Raw genomic sequence first — 21,879 nt, forward strand, 5'->3', positions numbered from 1 at the left:
CAGTATCTTCACAAATAAAATAAAATAAAAATAAATAAAATTCTAAATAATGTTTTTATGAATTGTAACTCAAATGCTCAGGTATGAAGTTTACATTATGGTGGCAAAGCTCTGCCTTTGTACATAAAGCAAGACAAATGAATATTGACAGATTGGTGGTTGGCCATTGTTTCAATTCCATCTCTTCTTCCAGGAAACTTAGTTAAACTGAATTTATCAAACTATTTTGCAGATAATATCTTGCAGTTGACTTCCCATTCTGGAGGTGGCTTGTCACTTGTAAAGTGGGCTACATATATTTCCCATAACCCATATGTCCATATGTGAGGGTTTTTTTTCCCTTCTGACTTTCTAGAATAGAAAAACGGTCATAGTAATTTTGAGGACTAAGTACCACATAAGAGAGGATGACTTATTTCCTAAGTGCTTTCCTTTATTTTACCTGCCTTTTGTTGTTCGGTCAAGAATACCCTGTTTGACTATTATGTTTAGGGCAGTGGAGTGGGCTTAGGTTTTGATAAAATAACTGGATTTCCATGTTTTAGTTACCCTATTTTATTGCACTACCTTAACTACTGCAATTATTTCACTGTAGACTCAAAAATATTTCCATTTATGGACTTTATTTTTTATTTTTCCTCAGGCCCAAAGAAGAACAACAACATAAAATAAAAGAAATAAGAAATAATGAGGAAAAGGCCTGATTATTCTTATCGAAAATAAAAGTATGTATCTGTAACTAAATAGCAGAGTTCCTTCCTCTTAAGCATGCTTCTATCAAAGTAAAATATTTATTAATTTTTAAAAAGTTTAATGTCATTCACTGGCTTTTTAATCATCTTTGTATAATCATATCATAGTAACATCTAATAATCTTAATTTGTCAATCTAGCTCAGGGCTTTCAGTTTCAATATGAACTGTCAGTCAGAATGAATAAAAAAGAAACATAAAAGTGGATAAATAAAGCTAGCCACCCATGATTTATGAGTGTAATTTGATTAACTCAGGAGCTTGAAATGTGAAGATCAAAACTGAAAACTAGCCCAGGCTTTTAGTCTAAAACTCTCTCATCATGTATTAAGCAGAAAAAATTTTGACTGGAGGAATGGAGCAAGTGGTAGAGTACACATTGTGAGCAAAAAGCCTAGCAAGGGTATGTAGTCTTGAGCTCAACAACCAGTAAAACCTAGTCCCCCAAATAAATAAACAGGAAGTCAGAATGTCTTCTAGTGCATTTTAATAGTAAAAGCACAATTTAAAACCACATTTTGCATTTACTTAAATTGTTTATATTATTATATGAAACATGAAATGATATAAATTGTTTCAAAACCATCCTCATGAATATCTAATAATTGTAGATGTTATCTATTTTATCTTATTAATCTGAAACTGGTGATAATTTTTTAAACTTTCTTCTGAGAGTTCTGGGAATCTCCATAGGGAAGGTAAGTCTAAGTCTGCTCTGAGTTAACTAAGGAATACTTTCTTCAGATTGATCAACTCCAAATCCACATTATTCTGGTCTTGATACTCAGTAAATGGAAAATGAAATCAAGAATTTTGAGGTTAAGAAGAGTAGCACAATATTTGTCTTAGACTTGTCTTGGGATATTGGACTCAAGCAGACCAGGGAGAAGTTGAATTTGGAATGTGTGAGGAGATATGGTTTATCCAAATTCAACAAAGCAGTTCTGTCAAATCATACCGGACTGTGCTAATGATGACTCTATTTTGAGCAGATCACAAGATGATACACCAATTAAATTGTCATACTGTTACACAAAACAAAGACCCTAGAATTTGGCTAGCAATATCAAGAGTGCGCAATCTGAAATTTCACTTCCTAATCTCATTAGACATCACAGCCTGAAGACAGTTACATTTATTTACTTATGACGACATGGAAAGTAACACCAGTTCAATACAATGTAGTTTCTCAAACTAGGCTGCAGGACAGAATCACCTAGGGGGTCATTGAAAAATTCCAAGTCAGTGGAAGAATATTTCTATCATGATCTCTAAGGCTAGGATATAACTTTTAGATTAAAAAATATCTCCCAGATTAAACAAATTTAGAAACCACTCTGTTACTTAAGAAATTTCACAATAGATTCCCATGCCACTTTTTCTACATAGATTTTTTTGTCCCACACTTTTATATTAGAGAATGTTCTGCAAAACAATATTACTTTCATGCAAAGGTGGTAGAAGTTATAGACATATAACAGAAAGCAGGACAATTAAAATAAATGATAACTTTACTAACTAAAGATTGTGGTATTAGATTTGTCTTTCTAGATATTTTCTATCTAAATATGAATCAGGATGACTGTGTATATGCATGTTTGTATACATTAGATTCAAGTGGGGAGATTGGGGTCTAGCCAGCACCATTTTGGCCACATGGTAAATGGTAAAATGTGATAAGGAATCCTTGCACCAATTAGGCAAATGTAATTTTATTTTATTTTTTTAAAAAAAGACTTCATTTTTAAAATAGGACTATATTTTCAACAGTGGAAAGAGGTGTTTTTGTGGTTTTGAGATTTAAAATTATATTGTTTTTGTTAAAGCAATGTTTTGGCATTTGTGTTTAAGTAATGGTCATGTTGTCCTTCTTCAAAGTTATGTTTTGCTTTTGTAAGTTTTTGTTTGGCTTGTAGCTGCAGGAAGGAACTGTTTGGGACTTTCCACCCCAGAGTAAAATAGTGATTAAGTTTTGAGTATTAAAGGAGTCCTAAAAACCAGCTCAGCATTACACTTGGGTGTCCCAAAGGCCCAATGGACTCGCCAGCCAATTAATAAAAAAATGTATAGGCTGTATTTTGTGTCTGGTCTCATAAGATAAAAATGTGCCACCAAGATAATTTTACTTTTAATGTTGCTTTATGTGGCTTTATTCTGCCATGGTTTTCAAAAGTTCTTTGGGACTGAGCCGTTAAGTTACCTCTCCCCGTTTTTGTACTAAAAAAAAAAAGAAAGACAAAAAAGAATTGCCATTTTGGTAAATCTTAAGCATGTTTTTTTAATAAGTGAGTATCAAACATACATTCATAAAGTCAAATTTAGAAATATTTTTATTTAAATTTAATTTTTAATTACAAATTTCAATTTAAAAATCACCAGGAAGCATGAAATGGGTACTCATTACTCAGTCTCCAAAGCTAGATTCACTCTGTCATTGTGTTCAGGAGGTCTAAGAGGAATCCCAAACTTGCCTATTTAACAAATTTCCCGGTGATACTGGTGTTACTATTAAGGGAGCCACAGGTGACAAAGCATTTGGGGAAAGAAATTCTCTTTTTTTTCCTTATTTTTCTCTGCTTCATACTATCACGTTAGAAGTGGTTTTCCTTTACTGCATCTCTTTAAGATGTTCTAATTTGATCATAAATTTCCAAATGCTTTTTAAAATACACAATTCTCTAACACAAATTCAGAATTTAGTTTCAGAACAGCTCAAAGTTGCTGGTATTGAATCTTTAAAAAAAAAAGTCAAAAAAAGAAAGCTTTCTTCTAGGTCCAATGGACCTACTATATAAATCCCCAGGGAAGCATTTGCCATAACTTGGTGATCTCTAATTTTATTTTTTAAATGTAAGGTTTATTTTTTTAAATGTAAGGTTTTTTTTCTAATAGGTATGGTATAATATTTGTATAGAGTTTTGTGTTGCAGCCTGATAAAAAGCATTTTCTACTACTTCTTGGATGCAGGATGTGCTGTTTGCCTGGAATGTGTTAAAACACACACACACACACACACACACACACACACACACACACACACAATCATTTTTCTCTTTTCAAGTATTAATTCCTCCAGTGGAGATAATCTGTTCTCTTTCATGTCTTCTCCATGAGCAAGATTAATAAAATATGGATAATGTGCTTGTGTGTTTTGCCTAATACAAAATGCTGAGAATATAATTTTTTGGTTGGTGAGTGTCTGGCCCTGGCAGCATGCCACATTCTTAGCAGGTTGTTAATAAAGGTTACAATTGTGCCATCATTTGGACGTGTTCCTACCTCACCTCAGTACTACCCTGCCTGTTACACTGTCATAGACCATTAAGAAACTTCACCTGTCATAATTTCAAAAAACATTGCATTCCTTTATGAACTTAGAGTTGTTTTTGCTACCCTGACTTACCTTTTCAGATAGGATTTATTTACTTTTAATCAGATATCCAAGAGAAAATGTTTTAATAAACTGCTCAGATTGCAACAACCAGAGGTTTCAATTTCAGTTCTTTTGTGTCTTAAAAAATTGTGTTTATTAAAAAAATGCCTTTAGCCAGAGTATAGTTCGGGATTTATTTTGTGTCACAGATTAAATTATTGCTTGGTTAGTCCTTCACTTGAAATACATAATTAATATTTCACAGAAAGTTTAGATTAGCAGTTCTTAATTTTCAAAGTCACTCAAAACCATCTGAGCCTTAATATTTTGACATCAGAAACCATACATCAAATTAACTGTAAAAGAAATGTTGCTACATTTAAGTCTAAAGCATTAGTACAGCTACAGTTACACTAGCTGTATTATAAGCTATCATTTAACAATAAATAACCTCAAAAGGTGTACAGCTTTACTTTGATAGAACAGCCACAATTCAGGAATTAAAGATCATCATAGCAAATTAATAATATTACAAAGACTATGTAAGCTCTATTTCTGTTGTTTTTATTATAAGGTGCTGGCATTTCAGGTTGTATATTAGAATTTATGAAGAACATAACTTCATGAGAACATCTAATAAATATCAACCTGAAGATATATTAATATTAAAGAGTTCAAAAAGAATTTCTACTTTTATTCATAGGAGAGAGACTAGGGTAAGCCATTCATCCAGAATAATATATCCATCTCTTTCCTTATGGGTGATTGCTGGAGACAACATAATGTCTTGTTATTGAAAATATCATTTTCAAGGTACTTTGAATCATTGAAATAAAAAGTCAATAATAATGATAAAATTGCATTTAAGAGAGCTTTTAAATATTCTCTTTGTACATTTCATTTAATAGCAAAGCAAAAGAAAAAAACAACTTTGTAATAAAACAACAGAACTAATTTTCATGCCATCACAAAGGAAATGTGCTAGGTTTGCAGTTTTAGATGAAGTGTAATAGGACATACAAACATATTCTGGTTTATGAGTCCTACAATTGAACTGACCTTTGACTCAAACAAGTAATTGCTATGTTACAACAGGAACCTTATTTAACCTCCTTAGGCCTCAATTTCTCAGTGTTTGAGCAGAAATAACAATGAGGTTAATATGACCTACTTCTTGTAATATATGTGTGTACTAACATTAATTCTATTAGAATTAAATGAAATGATCTATGCACAGCACCTTCCTTGGCTTTTCCCACATGTCAAGTTTTATAGGTATTTGGTAGGTAACATATAAAACACCTACTTGTGCATGTTCAAGGAAAGACATATTTTTGTTTTATTCATCACGATATTATTGACATTTAAGACAAATGAATAAAATATATTCATAGCTCTTAAATAGTCTATGTTCCATTCAGAGGTAGATTATGGAAGCATTTCTAAAATATGTTCAATCAGTGGAAGTTACAAGCTGCAAAACTGAGCATTAACAAAGAGAAAATTTGGGAAGATTCCTATGTAGATTTGTCAGAATTAGCAAATAAATATATGGAATACCTGGCTCAATGTTACAATGTTTGGGTTACTATATAAAAATGTGCCATGGGCTGGGAAGGTGGCTCAGTGGTAGAGCGCTTGCCTTGCATGCCTGAGGCCCTGGGTTCGATTCCTCAGCACCAAATAAGCAAAAAGAAAAAAGCCGGAAGTGGCGCTGTGGCTCAAGTGGTAGAGCGCTAGCCTTGAGCTGAAGAGCTGAGGGACAGCACCCAGGCCCAGAGTTCAGGCCCCACGACTGGACCCCCCCCAAAAAAAAAGAAAAAAAGAAATATGTGCCAATAATATAGGGTGTATCCATACCCTAGAAAATAACTTGTCAGTTACTTTAAATTAAAATTTTAGCCATGTGTTTTGTATGGCACCCTTACCATAAACATGGAGAATAAAATAAATAGTAATTATGATAAATATCTATTTTAAGTTTCTGGCAAATGGCAGACATGTTTCACCATGATAGGATTAATATAACATTTATTGATAGGGTGATTCTCTTGTCTGGTTACTTCTATGCACATCATCCTTACCCACCTGAGATGCTTTGGCACTAAAGCTCCCTTTTATTTCTCCCTAAAAGGATTTTTTTTATATGCTCTGAAACAATGCTGTTGACTTCTTATGGGCACTACAGTCATTGGAAATTAATTAATTCATTGACTTGATTAACAACCAAATCCTCCGCTACATTGTTACATTTTGATTCCTTCATCTACAAATTGCACCACAGCATTGAGTTTATAAAATGATAGTTTTAATATGAAATATTAAATATGAATTTAGTGCATATGACTTATGCTCAAATGTAGAATTAAAAATAGGCTTTCCATTGCCAGTGATTTCTAGCATCTATTTGATAGCCTTTCCCATCCAATTTTAATTTTATGTCTGTAGGAACTATGTGACTCAGAATGAGAAAGGCAGAGCCTAATAGTCCTGAGCCAAAAATCTAAGGAGAAGACATTTACAAATGAGAGTGTGGCTTCTAAAAGATATGACAACAAATATCCTATTATATGGAGATGCAGTTGATACTTGCCAGAAAGTTAAACAAGGAAACACTTCATTTTCCTTCTTTTAAACTAAAACTAACACAACTTCATCTTATGTTGTTCTAAATTTTACACAAAATGTCTCTAAGTAGTTAGGACCATTCATGAATTAAGCAATGCATTCAAATATCAAGAACAAGACACCAAGCAAATCCAGAAGTGGTCACAATTTAAGAGAATTTATTTCTGACTTTGATGCTCATATAAGCCTCATACAGTAGCTGAAACTGCAGTTAGGTCTAGAGATAGAACGTGATCTGGAAGACATTGAGATATTGATGGTGAGGTTATTCAAATTCCAATCTAACATCTGAATTTCCAAAGTCTCTAAGTTTGCAACTCAAAATATGGTCAGTTGACATCACTCTGAGTTGATTAGAAATGAAAACTTGGGACATACACTCCAACTATTGGATCAAAACCTGGGCTTTAACAAGATCCACATTAAAGTTTGAGGTAGTGTTAAAAGTGTGATTGTGGAGAATTATTGCCAGAGCAAAGTCATCAATATCACATAATAGCTTTCAGGAAATGTAAATATTTGTAACCCAGATGCAGTTGATCAGAAACATTAGACTGTGTAACCCAGGCCTTAAAAATTATGACAGGTGCACAGCTAAGACTGAAGCACTGATTTTGTACAGGAGTCATCTTATCACTTCCTTAGTAGGAATGCCAGGGACTCAATGAAATCTGGTGACTTTAAGATGAATTCAAAGGTTTAGAACTAGTACTATGGGATGTTCTTTTCTGCAATAATATATAAAATATTTCTCTCTATGTTCTACAGATTTGTCTGTTGCAAATAGTAGTGAAATTTTTAGGTAGTCACTACCAGTAGCTAATCAAGTATTTACCAAACAGGTTCCAGATGTATTTTTCATAAATAACTGTTTAATTGTACCACTATACTATTTGCTGAAGAGACCTCTGAAACATTTCATATTTTTCTACATAGTTAGAATTCATGTTGCATGATTAGTTTTGTGTGTGTATGTGGTGTGTTTGTGTGTATGTGTGTGTGTGTGTGTGCTTAGGTTTAGTGAGAAATTCTGTCATGTTTGTATTGGAGAGGGCTGGTTTTGACCTGTGGTGTAATTGATTCCTTTTGAAAGCTTGCATTTTATAAATGAGCCCTGCTGAGATGAAAGATAAATGCACTTGGGATCACAATTGCCTCAGGTAATTTCTACCTTAGACATTGTTTTAAGAATATACAAACAAAAACAGGTTCTGATACTTCAGAACCTGATTTTTATGCTTCTGAAATTGAAAACAAATAAACTCCCACTTACAGACCATTCATTTTTCTGCTGCATGTTGGAAAATCACAGAGGTATGCAGATAACTTTGATATAGGCACAAGATAAGCAAAATGACTAGTAAAAACAAAAAAAATCTTTTGTAAACTATTCCTGTTTGCAAATATTTTGCTCCCTTTTTGATTTGTCTCCGGATGAGAATAACTATGTATCCTTTTCTGACAATAGAGGAAACAGAATAATGAACATCACAGACATCATTTTGTCATGAAGGTAGCCTCTAGAAGAACCAGAGGTACCCTAAGTTTATGTTCTAAGAATGGTCTTCTCCCTCCTGTTTTATCTCTTCCATTGAATACTCTGGCTATGGGTATGTGAAATAGATAGCTAGAGTGTAAAATGTTTTTAGGAACTCTGCTTGATATAGACCAATTTCATATAACCAATATGAGTCCTGCTGTGAATGAATTGTTTGTCTGCAAAGACCTCTTACTTTATGGTTCCCATTTCATTTTGGATTTCTACTTTTGTTTGTTTAAAGCTACTGCCAGCCAGTGCATTGTTTGTGTGCACATCTCATTGAATCAGTCAGCTGTAGTCCAGAAGAAAGAAATATACTGCCTTCCTAGTAAATTAGTGAAGATAGATGTCATTATAATTAGGACTATGAGACTTCTAGCCACAAAATAAACATGCATAGAAGTTATGATAATAAAGAAACCACAAGAAAATCTTAGCTGATACATGTATTCAATTCAAGCCTATTAATTGGTTTTGTGTGTCTTCCAGTCCGAGGGTTGAACTCAGGATTGAGGCACTGTCCCTGAGTTTTTTGCTCAAGGCTAGCTCTCTACCACTTAAGCCACAGCTCCATTTGTGACTTTCTGGAAGTTCATTTGATCTAAGAGTCTCACAGAATTTTTCTGTCTGGGCTGACTTCCTACTGAGATAATCAGATCTGAGCCTTCTGAGTAGCTAAGATTATAGGCATGAGATACCAGTGCCAGGTTCTAAATCTATTGCATTTAATTGAGCCTTAGTTGGCTACAGATACATTGAAATTTGTTTTCTGCCCTCTGTGAAAGATTCATATTTAGACAAGAATTTGGCCAAACAATTGATCCATCAAAATCCTGAACCTGACAGGAAAAAAAAAAAAAGGTTGTGCGAGATAAGCTCATTTAAGATAGCACAAAATAAGCCCCATTCAACATTCAGAGGTCAGAACACAAAGACGAGTGAAAGAAATAGACTGGATTCTATGTCAAGTGGTTACCTACTTCAAGATAATGTACACATGGTTGGATGGCATGTTTCTAATTCCTAATCTCAAATTTGTAAAAGTCATTACCCAGTGTCCTTTGTTCATAGGAGTGGTACTCAGATTCTTTCACATATCCTGCATCTTAGATTACATAAATATAAGTGAAAAAATAAGCAACAATTTATTTCTATGTCAACATATCTGGAAGTGATTGTAGGTTAGGAACTTTGTGGTAACAGCACGTGATGGAGGTACATACTACTTCGGTAATAAAAATGGCCTCATAAATAATCATACATATGTCCTGAAGGCCAGTACATTATTAGATATTATTAAGTTGACTATAATATTTGTTAAGACATCACCATGAAATAAAATTATCAGGAAAAAATTGAGATGTAGTATTGGTAGAAAGTAAGTGATGCCTATAAGAATTCAGAGTATTTTGTTCTTATTTGTGAAATTAAGGAAAAGTTGAAATAGCTACAGCAGGGAAAGAAAACCTTTGCAATTAGTTTAGTATCTTCTAATAATTTTTTTTCTTCCTCTACTAATGAAGGAAAACTAGTCTTATGGGTTATACTTCAGAAGATGTTTCTGCCTGTCTTTATTTGCAGTGGTTAGGATGAGATGGGTTATGGTATTTAAAGGCTGTGTCTGGTGCTAGACCAGGCTCTCTCTTTTGATGCCTGAACAGACTCTGCACTGGTGGAACTACTCTGTATTTCTGTTTGCAGTTTTAGTTTCCTATACACTTTGTCTTATATGTAAGTGTTTCTGATCTATGGAAGGGAAAGAGAATCATGGAAACAGCAAGATGAAGGATGAACTAATGCAACAATGGTCCTCACTAAATAGTATGTTGGAAATGAACTTTACAACTTGGGGGGAAGGTGACTGGGGAGGGGAAAGTGGGAGAAAATGAGGGAGAAGGTACAGTGTTCAAAATGAAATGCAATCATTCCTTATGTAACTGTAAATGCCCTGTTCGTCACCCTTATAATAAATATTTTTAAAAGGAAAGAAAAAGTAATAAAAATCAAGGAGGGGTGAATAAGAGCAAAGTACTTGATATGCATATATGAAAATGCTGCAACAAATTTTTTTTGTCCAACTAATTTTCCCTATTAAAACATTTTTGAAGTCTTGACTAATAAAAAGGTAAAACATTGTCTTTCAACATAATCTTGACCTGCATTTCTTTTTATTCAACCTGAAAATCTACTTAAACCCTGAAGGGTTATTTGTATTTCATTCTTTGTATACACAGCCATTATTTTTCTTTGTCAAGATTTTTATAGCCCAGTTTTCCATATATGGACTTTAAAAACCTTATTTCCATAAAATGACAATAACAGTTGAAATGTTCTTGGCTTTTTCTTAGAATCACATTATCTTACTTGAACTTGACCTATTTTGTAACACAAATAAAACAAAGTATAATTTTGTTGCTTTATCTTAACATTTCATTGTATCCATGTATATTTTCTGGGGCCTAATTATACATTTTAATTTTCTCAAATTCTTACCTTTTGCTTCATCTATAGACAGCCAATTCTCCACATGCATTTTTATGCAATGAGGAATTCAGGTGAATCTCCATAATTTAACAATAATAACTAATAAGTAGACAAATGACAAATAAAATGAAGCACAGTGAATAAAAGGCTGAGTTCTTTTTGGTATTTAAGAATGGATTTATTATTTTCTCTTTTATCTTTTATGTTCCTAAAAAGAATATATTGTGTTGAAAAATCTTTAAAAAGCTTAGTCCCAGATTCAGAAAAACAATAATAAAGTTTAAGCTTTATTAATAAATTTTAAGTTTTATTAATATGTGGGAGAGTTAAATACAAATGCATCTGTATATCTTCTTTACTATCAAAAAGTAGGACTTTAAAATATTTTTTGCTTTCAAAAGCTGGAATAGTTGATAAATTAGTTCCAAACCCAGTGACATTCTCAATATAGAAATATAAATTGTAATGTAATTATTAATAACTATACTTGTAAGAATTAATGCAAAACTTTCATGAACCTTTGTGCAGTGTTGTTTGGAGAATGCCAGAGAGGTCCAGACTGAATGTTTCTTGTGGAAAGAGTGTCACTGTAAATATAAGGTAGGCATTGGAGTAGGGGAAAGCTATTTCCCATTGGTAATTATGATCTTGAGTAAGATCACAACTACAGAGTTTATCATCTTTAGAGAGATAAAATATGGCTTTTAAGTCTTTTTAAAGCTCATATTCAACATGCTCTTGGAAACAGGAAACATGCTATATTAATTCACAAAAAAATTACAGAGCACTTTTGAATATCAAGCTTCTACTGAACTACCATTTCAAGGGGCTCTGTCTGCATATGCAATGAGAAGTGAGAATATGACAGAATTGGAAACTGTTGCCCAAGGGGAAAATGAATACACAGATACTATGCATTATCCAGATAAATGAAACAAAGGCCTTTATTTTGACTATTCAATTTGTTTTGTTTTTAGATCTTCTTTTTTAAAATTTAATTTTATTGTAAAGGTTATGTACAGAAGGGTTACTTACATACAAAGGGAAGTGAGTACATTTCATGTCCAACATTGTTACCCCTTCCCTCATTTTTCTCCCAATTTTCCTCCCTACCTGCCCCCTCCCCACCAAGTAGCAAAGTTCATTTGCAACATATTGTCTTGGGAGTATCAATTCCATACAAGATGATCAAGGAAACAAAACAATTTTAAACCTACTTTAAATTGAAAAGTAACCTGAAACATGACTTTTACTTGCTTCTAGTCAATGTTATCTCTCAACAGTAAATTGGGTTATACCGTGGGGGAGGGACACACAAAGCAACCAAGAAATATCTTATAAATATGTTAGAAACAATAGCAAGCAAAAAAAAAAACATTTGAGTCCTTATTTGATGTTGGCATAATTTGTGGAAGGGAAGGGGAAGATTTTTTTTTTAAATCTTTATGTTCCTTTATTGGAGCAAGATTCCTGACTGGTGTACAATACAATGATGTATTTACTAAACAGAGACCTGTGCAGAAATTACGTACTAATCCATCTAGACAGGTTTTGGTTACACTTTTGCCTATGGATGAAATAGTTCCATTTGTAAGATTTTATACATCACAAAGCTTCTACGCTCTCCATTAATTCACTTCTGAGAAAGTGGCATTTAATTTCAGCTCTATTTTACAGCATTAAAAAGCTTATGCATTTGGCAGCTTCTCTGTGATGCACAGGGCAGTTCTTCCACCCAGATTCAGTCACATTTGAGCCTTAGGTTAGACACCTGGGACTTTAGACTAATAGACACTCAAAAAGGCCCATTTAAAAAAAAAAAACGCCAGGGAGATAAAAATCAAGGGTAGAACTCAGAACTCTCAATTTTGAGATTCTAGCGTCTCAAACGACATGATTAACGACAGCAATGGTTCCCAGTTATGGAGACATTCAGACATTGATTCAAATCCCTTTATTCTCGATCCATATAGCCCTGAGGTCATCCTGCAAACTTGTATAATAACAAATTGTTTAAATAGGGATACAGGTGGACCCATTGCAACAATGAGATGTACAAGACGTTATGTCGAAAAATGAACTTTACAACTTTGGCGGTGCAGGGGGGTGGGGGCGGGGGCTTGGTGGATGGGGGGATGGGAAGGGGAAACAAAGGAAGAGGTAACAATGCTTGATAAGAAATGTACTCATTACCTTGCCCATGTAATTGTAACCCCTCTGTACGGTATCTTCACAATAAAAAAATAGTAAATTGGATTTCTACCCATCTGTATATATATATATATATATATATGCATAGACAAAATCCAGGATAGAAATGGCAACCCAGAAATGGGGTGACTAAAACCCAGTTGTGTATTGGGTTTGAGAGCTAAAGGAAGGTCAGCCAGGAGGAAATTTGACTGAAATTTGAAAGCAAAGATTGAACATCATGGCAGTGTGAGGAGCAGTGCTTTTGCAAAAATTCCATCTAAAATATAATAGGATATGGGCCTCACCACAGGAAGTTCATGGAAAACGTGCAGGAACTCTCTTGAGTCAAGTGGAGGCCATGCAGAACATAACCAAAGAGACATTCAGAACGGAGTTGTGCTAGGGGACCTATCTTCTGTGTTGGGAACCTGCTTGTTGGGCAGGGCTTCAGGGACCACATATAACCAGATTTGTTCTGAGAACAGTGAAGGGCATTACAAATCCCTGTTGATAAATACAATTCCTGAATAGTCTCTGAGTGAAAGAGCAACAAATCAAGGAAGGGATTAGGGGAGGGCTAGGGGTAGAGGAGGATAGAAAGAAATAATTCTGATGAACAATGATGAGATTGAAATAAATAAAACATTAAGATTCAATGATATACTATTTATTAAGATGTAATATTTCAAGTAGCGGGGTTAAGGTTTTTAGTTCTACCTTCATTTGCACTTTCAAAAGCTCTCCAGGTGGTAAACACAGCATGATAGTTATAAGGAGAAATTGATCAAAGGGAACACCATGCTGTTTGGCATTTTTATTTCACAGGATTTATGTGATAGAAATAGATCATATTTAAGGCTACTTTGAGAGAATATCTTGTTCCAGCTTAAGTTGATGTTGGAGAATCCTTCAATCATATCCAATATTATACCTTGAAACATTTTTGTATACATGTACACATATATACATTATATATGATATATATAAATATATAAGTAATATATACAAATGTATATAATACATATATGTGTATATATATATATATATACATTTCAAAAAATTTCAGAAATGTCTTTCATTTTGTTCAGAAACAACAGACATCTGTTTTGCATGGACCTTTCTGCTATTTGGGTGAAAGAAAAGAAATAACTTATACATAGAGTTCAGTAACACACTTTCTGGTCTTCTAAATTGAGAAAAATGCAATTCTTCCCATCTGTCACCAGATATGCTTAAATTAGGAAGCTATATTCTTTTTTACATTTAGTGGTTCTCTTATTAATAAGAATGCTTTCAGTTTGTCCTCAATACAGATTATGATTGTTATTTGAAATTCTTTCTGAAGAAAATTATTGGTTCTTTTTTTGGTTTTCAGTTTTACAATAATAATAGTGGCTTGATCTACTTGGAACCAATTCATTAAAAATTTTTACAAGGCAATATTCCTACATATTAAAAGTAAATAAAAGTATGTACAATTTGGATGTCAGCACAAGTGTAATGTTGCTTTGTCTTGATTATTTATGGCCCAAATCAATTTGTAGGATAAGCACACGGCAATATTTTATGATTTGATCTTACTGTATTTGTCAGATTTGTATGTGCTTGAAGCAGCTAAATTAAACAACATGAAGGTTTACTCAGTGCATGATACCTACCTTTCTTAATTTTGCAAAAGTTCTCTCTTGTTGATTTTCACAATGGCAGGGGCATATGCAGGGCAGGGATGGTTGACACAGCCAAATGGGAAGTCCAAGAAAGAACGGGTCCCCCGGCCTTGTTTTGAGGCATCTTCTCCTACTAAATTACAATATTTCCACAAGAACCCAGTGCTCAAAAGTTCAGCCACCAACCGGTAGCACCACCCTGGGGATCAGTCACAATGGAGAAGATTATATCATTAGGCTGCATTCAAACCATAGCATTTAGGAGTCTCCCCATAGATTGTGAGACGGTGACAATCCAAGTCAAATATACTACGGTTCAAAATTCCATTATTTTGACTCAATAAACATATTGCACACTGTTTCTGCAAAAAGTACTGTGCTGAGAATCAAATTGCTCATTGTATCCAAGTAACTAATTGTAAAAATATGAATAATTATAGGATTCATTTGTTTCAATAGCTAAATTGTCAGTGGACAAATAAATTGTCACCGGCTGCAATAGCTTGAATGTGAAAGGTCCCTAATGGTCTATTTGTTAAAATGTCTGAGTTTTTAGGTCAGCAGTAGAACCAAGATCTCCCAATCCATGGTGGCTTGTTCTTGATTGATCTGGATAGTAGGGCTCTAGGTCATTTCTCTATCTCTCTCTCCATCTCTCTCTCTTTTCTGTCTTACACATACACACACACACAGACACACACACACACACCTTCCTAGCCATGAGGTGAATGACTTGGCTGTGCCATGTGCTTTCACCATGATGTACTGCCATACACCCAAATCAGCAAGACCAACCTGTCATGGATTCAAATCTCCAAAGCCAATACATATCTTCTCTCTTTATGAGCATATGGATACCATGTATTTTCAGGCTTTTTGTTGTTGTTGTTGTTGGTCATGGGGCTTGGATGCTGTCCCTGAGCTCTTTGGCTTAAGGCCAGCCACAACGCCACTTCCAGTTTTCTAGTGGTTTATTGGAGATAAGAGTTTCATGGACTTTCCTGCCCGGGCTGGCTTTAAACCATGATCCTCAGATCTCAGCCTCCTGAGTAGCTAGGATTACAGGCATGAACCACCAGTGCCCAGCTTTTCAGGCATTTTTTGCCCTATGCGATGGTGCTAACACAGATCTCTCTTGGAGATGTATGTATATTTAAATATATTTTAAATATATAAAATGAATTTATTGAGGCTTCTTAAACTTTTCATATGATTTCATTTATGACATTCTCTTAATTGTTTATTTGTTTATCCAACATTCAACATGCATAATTTAAACATCTTTTATTATCTAGAAACTGCTTGAGACAGTGAGATTACAATTAAGGGCATTGGTAACTATTTATGACTTAGAAAAATTTAAAACATACACACAATATGAGAACAACCATTTTATACATTTTTAGGGATGGTGGTCAGGAAAAGATTCTTAATGAATGAACATCGAAGTGGAGGCCTGAGTTAATAATGCAATTGGCTCGGTGAGGTGGCTGGCAATTGCACTGTCAGTTTCTAAAGCCTTTTAAATGGAAGTGGTATCTGAGTCTATTACTTTGGTCTAATGAATGTTTGGACATAATTTGCCTTCTTATGCCTCATGGTCCCATTGCTTTAGACATGGGATAACTGGTTCAACATCAGTCATCTATTAATTGGGCAGAAGTCTTAATAAACAATCTGTTGAATTATACCTTGCCAAACATTCAGAATGTATTCCGGGTGTTTAATGAATAAATTCATTCATTCATTGCCTTTTTCCATAAGCAATTGTCTAGCATATGTTCTAATTTTCTAGCATATGCATATAAATTTAACCGACAGATATGGTCTCTACCTTTCAGGATCCAGAAATCATCCACTGACTCAGATATACAAACATGGAAAGTGAAAGAAATGGTAACTCAATTATAGGATTCATGCTAACATTCGGTTTTAGCTAGATATATGTGGATGTACATGAGTCTATATCTTTCAACCTATACAACATCCAATAAAAGGGACCTTAAAGCTCTCACACAGACTTGTGTGACCATGGGGATATTCAATGATGCATTCTAGTACATGAAAGGTTGAGAAGGAAACAATTAGGTGATAGATCAGACTTTCTACTTCAACATTTCCTGGAATCAAGAAGAAGGAAATGTGCTGTAACCCAAGGACGGAAAGTAATTCACTTTTGCTGAGGTGGAGTAGAGCCATAGCATTGTGGAAGGGAAGATGGCATACACTTCTGAAATGAGGAGTGTGATTTAACACAGGCCTTTCTATGGAGCAGTGCCATGGAGTCTGACATTATCCAGACTGTAATGGAGAAACAGTTAAGTGCTTTATGAAAGAAAGTCACTAAATTAGATTTTCATTTCTGAAACTGTGTTTAGGATGCAGCTCAGGTTATAAATTAGAGCATCAGTTAAAAGTATAGTCATCTGCCAGTAACCTAGAGAAATAGTTCTGGCCTGATGTAGAGTGTAATCATATAAAATGATTATATCAATGGTCTTCAAGAGTATTCAAGTGTATATACAGAATACTAATTAGTGTGATAGGACTTAGAATGTAAGAAAAAAAGCAAAAATTATGACCAGGTTTCAAATTACACAATTTTTCAATAGAAACTAGAGAAATAAAAATAAAAATGTTGTTCAGCTTTGGGCTCATTATATGTGCTATATTTGAGATATGCCAAGAGAAGCTCTGTGGTATAAAGTTGGATATAAAATTAAGAAATTTAATATGGATAGGTCCCAGAATTTGTGTTTGGGAAGAATCAGTATGTAGTTAGTTGATTCTGTGAATCTTGATGAGATCATGACAGGAAAATAATTATAATCTCAGAATTAGCCATGGAACAAATGCTTGAAATACACCCAAAGTGAATAGAGTAACAAAAGCCTAATAATTACCAATGAGTAACAAAAAATAGGAAGGAAATAAAAAGAAAGAGTGTGATGTCCTGGAAATTAGAAAACCAGTTAAGGAAAGAGAAAATAGTTGAAGTGCTACCAGCTACTAAGAGGTCAAGAAAAAATTAAAAATTTCTAATGGATTTTGTCTTGGGAGACATTTCACATAGAACATAGTACAAGATGGGTTGATGTTTGTAATTTAGATGAGCAATGCAAATGCATGAGACAGTGAAGATTGATCTATTTTTAGGGAAGTCATTCTTTAGAATAGTAAAATAGGATCATGAGGGTAAATGAAGACAAAGAAAGTCTTACCCTCTCCTTTACATTGAATAGCCTTAATTGGGTTTCAGTGCAGTTCCTGGGGTGAACCTATCTATTTTGATAAGGGTAAGCATACAAATGATGGGACAAAGGGTGAACATGTGCAGCAGTGATACTCACTAGACACTATGATGAAAATGAGCCACACAACGTGTTGGGGAGGAGGATCAGGAGGGAAACACTGGGAGAAAACAAGGGAAGAGGTAGCACTGTTCAAAAAGAAATGTACTCATTACCTGACTTATGTAGCTCTAACTCGTTCTATCACTTTTGCAATAACAATAAAAAGGGGAGAGACTGAATGAAAATGGACTGGTTGATTGGAGAAGGGAAGTTGGTAAGTGTAAATACAAAGAAGGAGTCAAGAGTGGAGGGGACATCTGTCTTCTTTTTTCTGGGGAGTAAAGATTGAAATCAAAATGCTGACAAAGTTTTAGCCCAGAAAAATGTCTGAATCGTAATTCCAAAAGAAAAACAGATATGACACACAGAAAGAGAGAGAGACTGATGTTCGCGCCAAAATCAATGAATCAGTGGCGTTTGTTGTATGGTCATTTGATTTGAGGGCAAGAGATTGACTCCATATTTCCATGGATCTTGCCTAAAACAATTAAAAGCACAAAGGTATTGGAGTTGGTTTTTGGAAGGAGCGTGTCAGAGTGATGGATCATACAACTCAAGCTGCATAGGTAAGGCAGAGGAGATGGCGAACAATTGGTAAAGCAGAAGGGATAATGACTGATGGCTCAGAAATTTAAAGAACAGTATTAAGGCAAAGCTAAATGAGTCACATAGTGGAGAGACAGCTGAATGGCTGAATTTAATATTTCGAATGCAGAACTGTTGAAGTTTTTAGCTATATTTCAAGTAGAGATAAAGCTCCGAAAGAGGATGAGATTTTCTATTGGTATGGGAGTTACTCAGCACTATTCTAAGTGCTAGTAGACTGTCAAATGTCCTTGTTTGTAAATCTTCATTAAAGCTGGGTCATAGGGGAGTTCTATGTGAAGTCTTTTGAGGAACCTCCATACTGCTTTCCAAAGTGGTTGAACAAGTTTACATTCCCACCAACAATGAAGTAAGGTTCCTTTCTGTCCACATCCCCTCCAGCATCTGTTGTTATTAGAGTTCTTGATTATAGCCATTCTAACTGGGGTGAGGTGGTTTATTGGGCAGTTGTTTCTTTGAGGATTTGTTGTTGGGGGGTTTAATTTTTTGAGTTCCAAGTATATTTTAGATATGAGACCCTTGTCCGTTGTATGGCTAGTAAAGATCTTCTCCCAATCCGTGGGCTTTCTATTGATCTTGCTAGCTATGTCATTTGCCCTGCAGAAGCTCTGCAACTTTATGCAGTCCCATTTGTCCAACCTTTCTTTGATTTGTGTGTTTCTGGGTCTTTATTCAAAAAATTTCGGCCTGAGTCAAGGAGACCTAGGGTTTCTCCTATTCCATCCTGTAATGTTTTCAGAGTGTCTGCTTTGAATTCAAGGTCTTTGATCCATTTGGAGTTGATTCTGGTGCAGGGTGATATATAAGGATCTAGCTTTAGTTTTCTACATGTAGTTAACCAATTTTGCCAGCACCATTTACTGAAGAGGCTGTCTTTCTTCCATTCTATTGTTTTAGCTCCCTTATCGAAGATTAGATGGCTATAGGTCTGTAGGTTCATTTCTGGGTTTTCAATTCTATTCCATTGGTCCTGAGGTCTGTTCTTATGCCAATACCAAGCTGTTTTGATTACTATGGCTTTATAGTAGAGTTTGAAATTTGGTATTGATATTCCTCCAGCAGTGCCAAAGAACATATTTTTATGAAAACTTATTTTTAAGTGTAGGATTTAATCCTTCAGAGTGGTATTTATAAATGGAAATTTTTATCAGTTACAAATATTAATGACAAGATTCTATTTCATAAATTACTAAATGTTGGAAAAGACAATGAATGTATTTTTTCTGACTAACAGAAATTATTTTCTAAGTTTTGAACATTTATCTCATCTATAAGAAATAGATTGAATCACAATTTTTTTACTTTAAATTTAATTTCCTTTTCAATGTTGTTTTGGAATGAAACAATATTAACTGAAATGGGTGCCGGTGGCTCACATCTGTAATCCTAGCTACTCAAGAAGCTGAGATCTGAGGCCCAGCCCAGGCACAAAAGCCTGTGAACTTTAATGTCTAATTAACCACCAGAAAACCAGAAGTGGTGCTGTGGCTCAAAGTGATAGAGCCCTTGTCTTTTGTGCAAAGGTTCAGGGACAGTGCCCAGACCCTGAGTTCGAGCCCTATGAGTGATCAAAAAAAATCAAATGACACACATTGACTGAATGAAAATCAAGGAAGAACAATCATTTCTGCAGAATTCATTCAAATAATATAGGTAGTAGCTTCACTGTAGTTGCAGTTAACCATCATATTTGAAGTTATTTTATAAGGGATGAAGGCATAGCTTAGTGGTAAGAGAATCGGTCTGGTGATATGAAACACTAGGTTTAAACTCTGGAATCACTATTTATTTTATAATATGTACATTTGTGTTTACTGGATGGATAACTTGATCACTGATATGAAAAAATTAAACAAGTGTGTATATGTTCAAACTCCAGTATGAACTACCATTTTGAAGAGGTATCATTGCTCAAGATACACTGCATTAACAACTAAGATGTTGAATTGAAATCCATTTGTACAACTACTTAAAAATAACCAAATTATTAATTATGTTTATTTATTTAGTGGTAATACATAGATTATATATACTTACAATTATACTTTTTAATATTAAAAAATAGAGCTACATATTTTCTCAGTTGTAAGATAATTAAAAGTTTAACACATTAACACATAAACGTGTTCTTTTACTAATATCAATCATTCTTTCTATTTTTATTACAAATACTTTGTAAAGTCTGTGTTCCAGTAAACTCCATAAACAGTTCAGCTGATATATTAAGACTAAAGGTAGACGACTTCTACCATTTTTTATTTAGCTTTGGTATGGGTATAAAGCTGGAGATTTGCCAGAATTAAAACTTGGCCAATGAAAGCAGGAAAGAGAAGAACTGTCTATGAAGTTTACTCAAACACAGAATTTACACAGTATGTAATTTTCCTTATAAAATGTGTTCTATAACTATACCTCAGAAATTATATCCTTATTCAGAATTATTATCATTTAAAATCATACAAACTCTTGCTTCTTTTGTTGCAAAGTTTTACTTGTAAAATATTTTTAAAAATACGTAAAACTTTCTTTAATCCCTTTATTCAATGACCATGTGAACAGTAAAAAGAAATACTCTTGCCATGATTAGCCAACCCTGGTGGCAATCATACTACCAAAGAAATCAAAATCTTAATATTGGGAGGAAATCACAGATTAAAACTTCTGTTGAAGCAAGTAACTTCTCTGCATGGATTAATAGTTGGGATTCAAAGACCCTTGGCTGTAACAGTTGCTAGAATCAACTTTCATTATTCACAGTCTATAGATAATTGCTTGATCTAATTGGAAATCAGATATTTTGGAAATTTCTGCTGTGAATACATTTAAACTCATATAGATAGTAGGAACAAGCAAATTGAGCTCAGTGTTGGGAGAAAGAGTCTAATTAGCCTTTAACCTGTGATGTTTATTTCTATATTTACTCCACTTTTCTCAGTTGACCCTTGATTTCCTTTTTTCCTTTTCTATTTTTTAACTCACACTCCATTTTGCTCTACACTAAAGCCTCTTCCTTATGTCATAGTAATTTTTGCTATTCTGCTAGTCAGCTATTTCATTTTCTGTTCATATTTCTTTCTTTTTTTATTGTGAAAATACCATACAGAGGGGTTACAATTACATGAGCAAGATAGATTACATTTCTTATCAAGCATTGTTGCCTCTTCCTTTGTTTCCCTTTCCCATCCCTTCCCATACCCCCCTCACCCAGTGCCCCTCCAGACTCTCCAGCCCCCCGAGACTCCCCAGCTCCTCCCCGCTCTCCCTCTAGACAAAGTTGTAAAGTT

This window comes from Dipodomys ordii, unplaced genomic scaffold (assembly GCF_000151885.1).
Source record: "Dipodomys ordii isolate 6190 unplaced genomic scaffold, Dord_2.0 Scaffold62, whole genome shotgun sequence".
NCBI lineage: Eukaryota > Metazoa > Chordata > Mammalia > Rodentia > Heteromyidae > Dipodomys > Dipodomys ordii.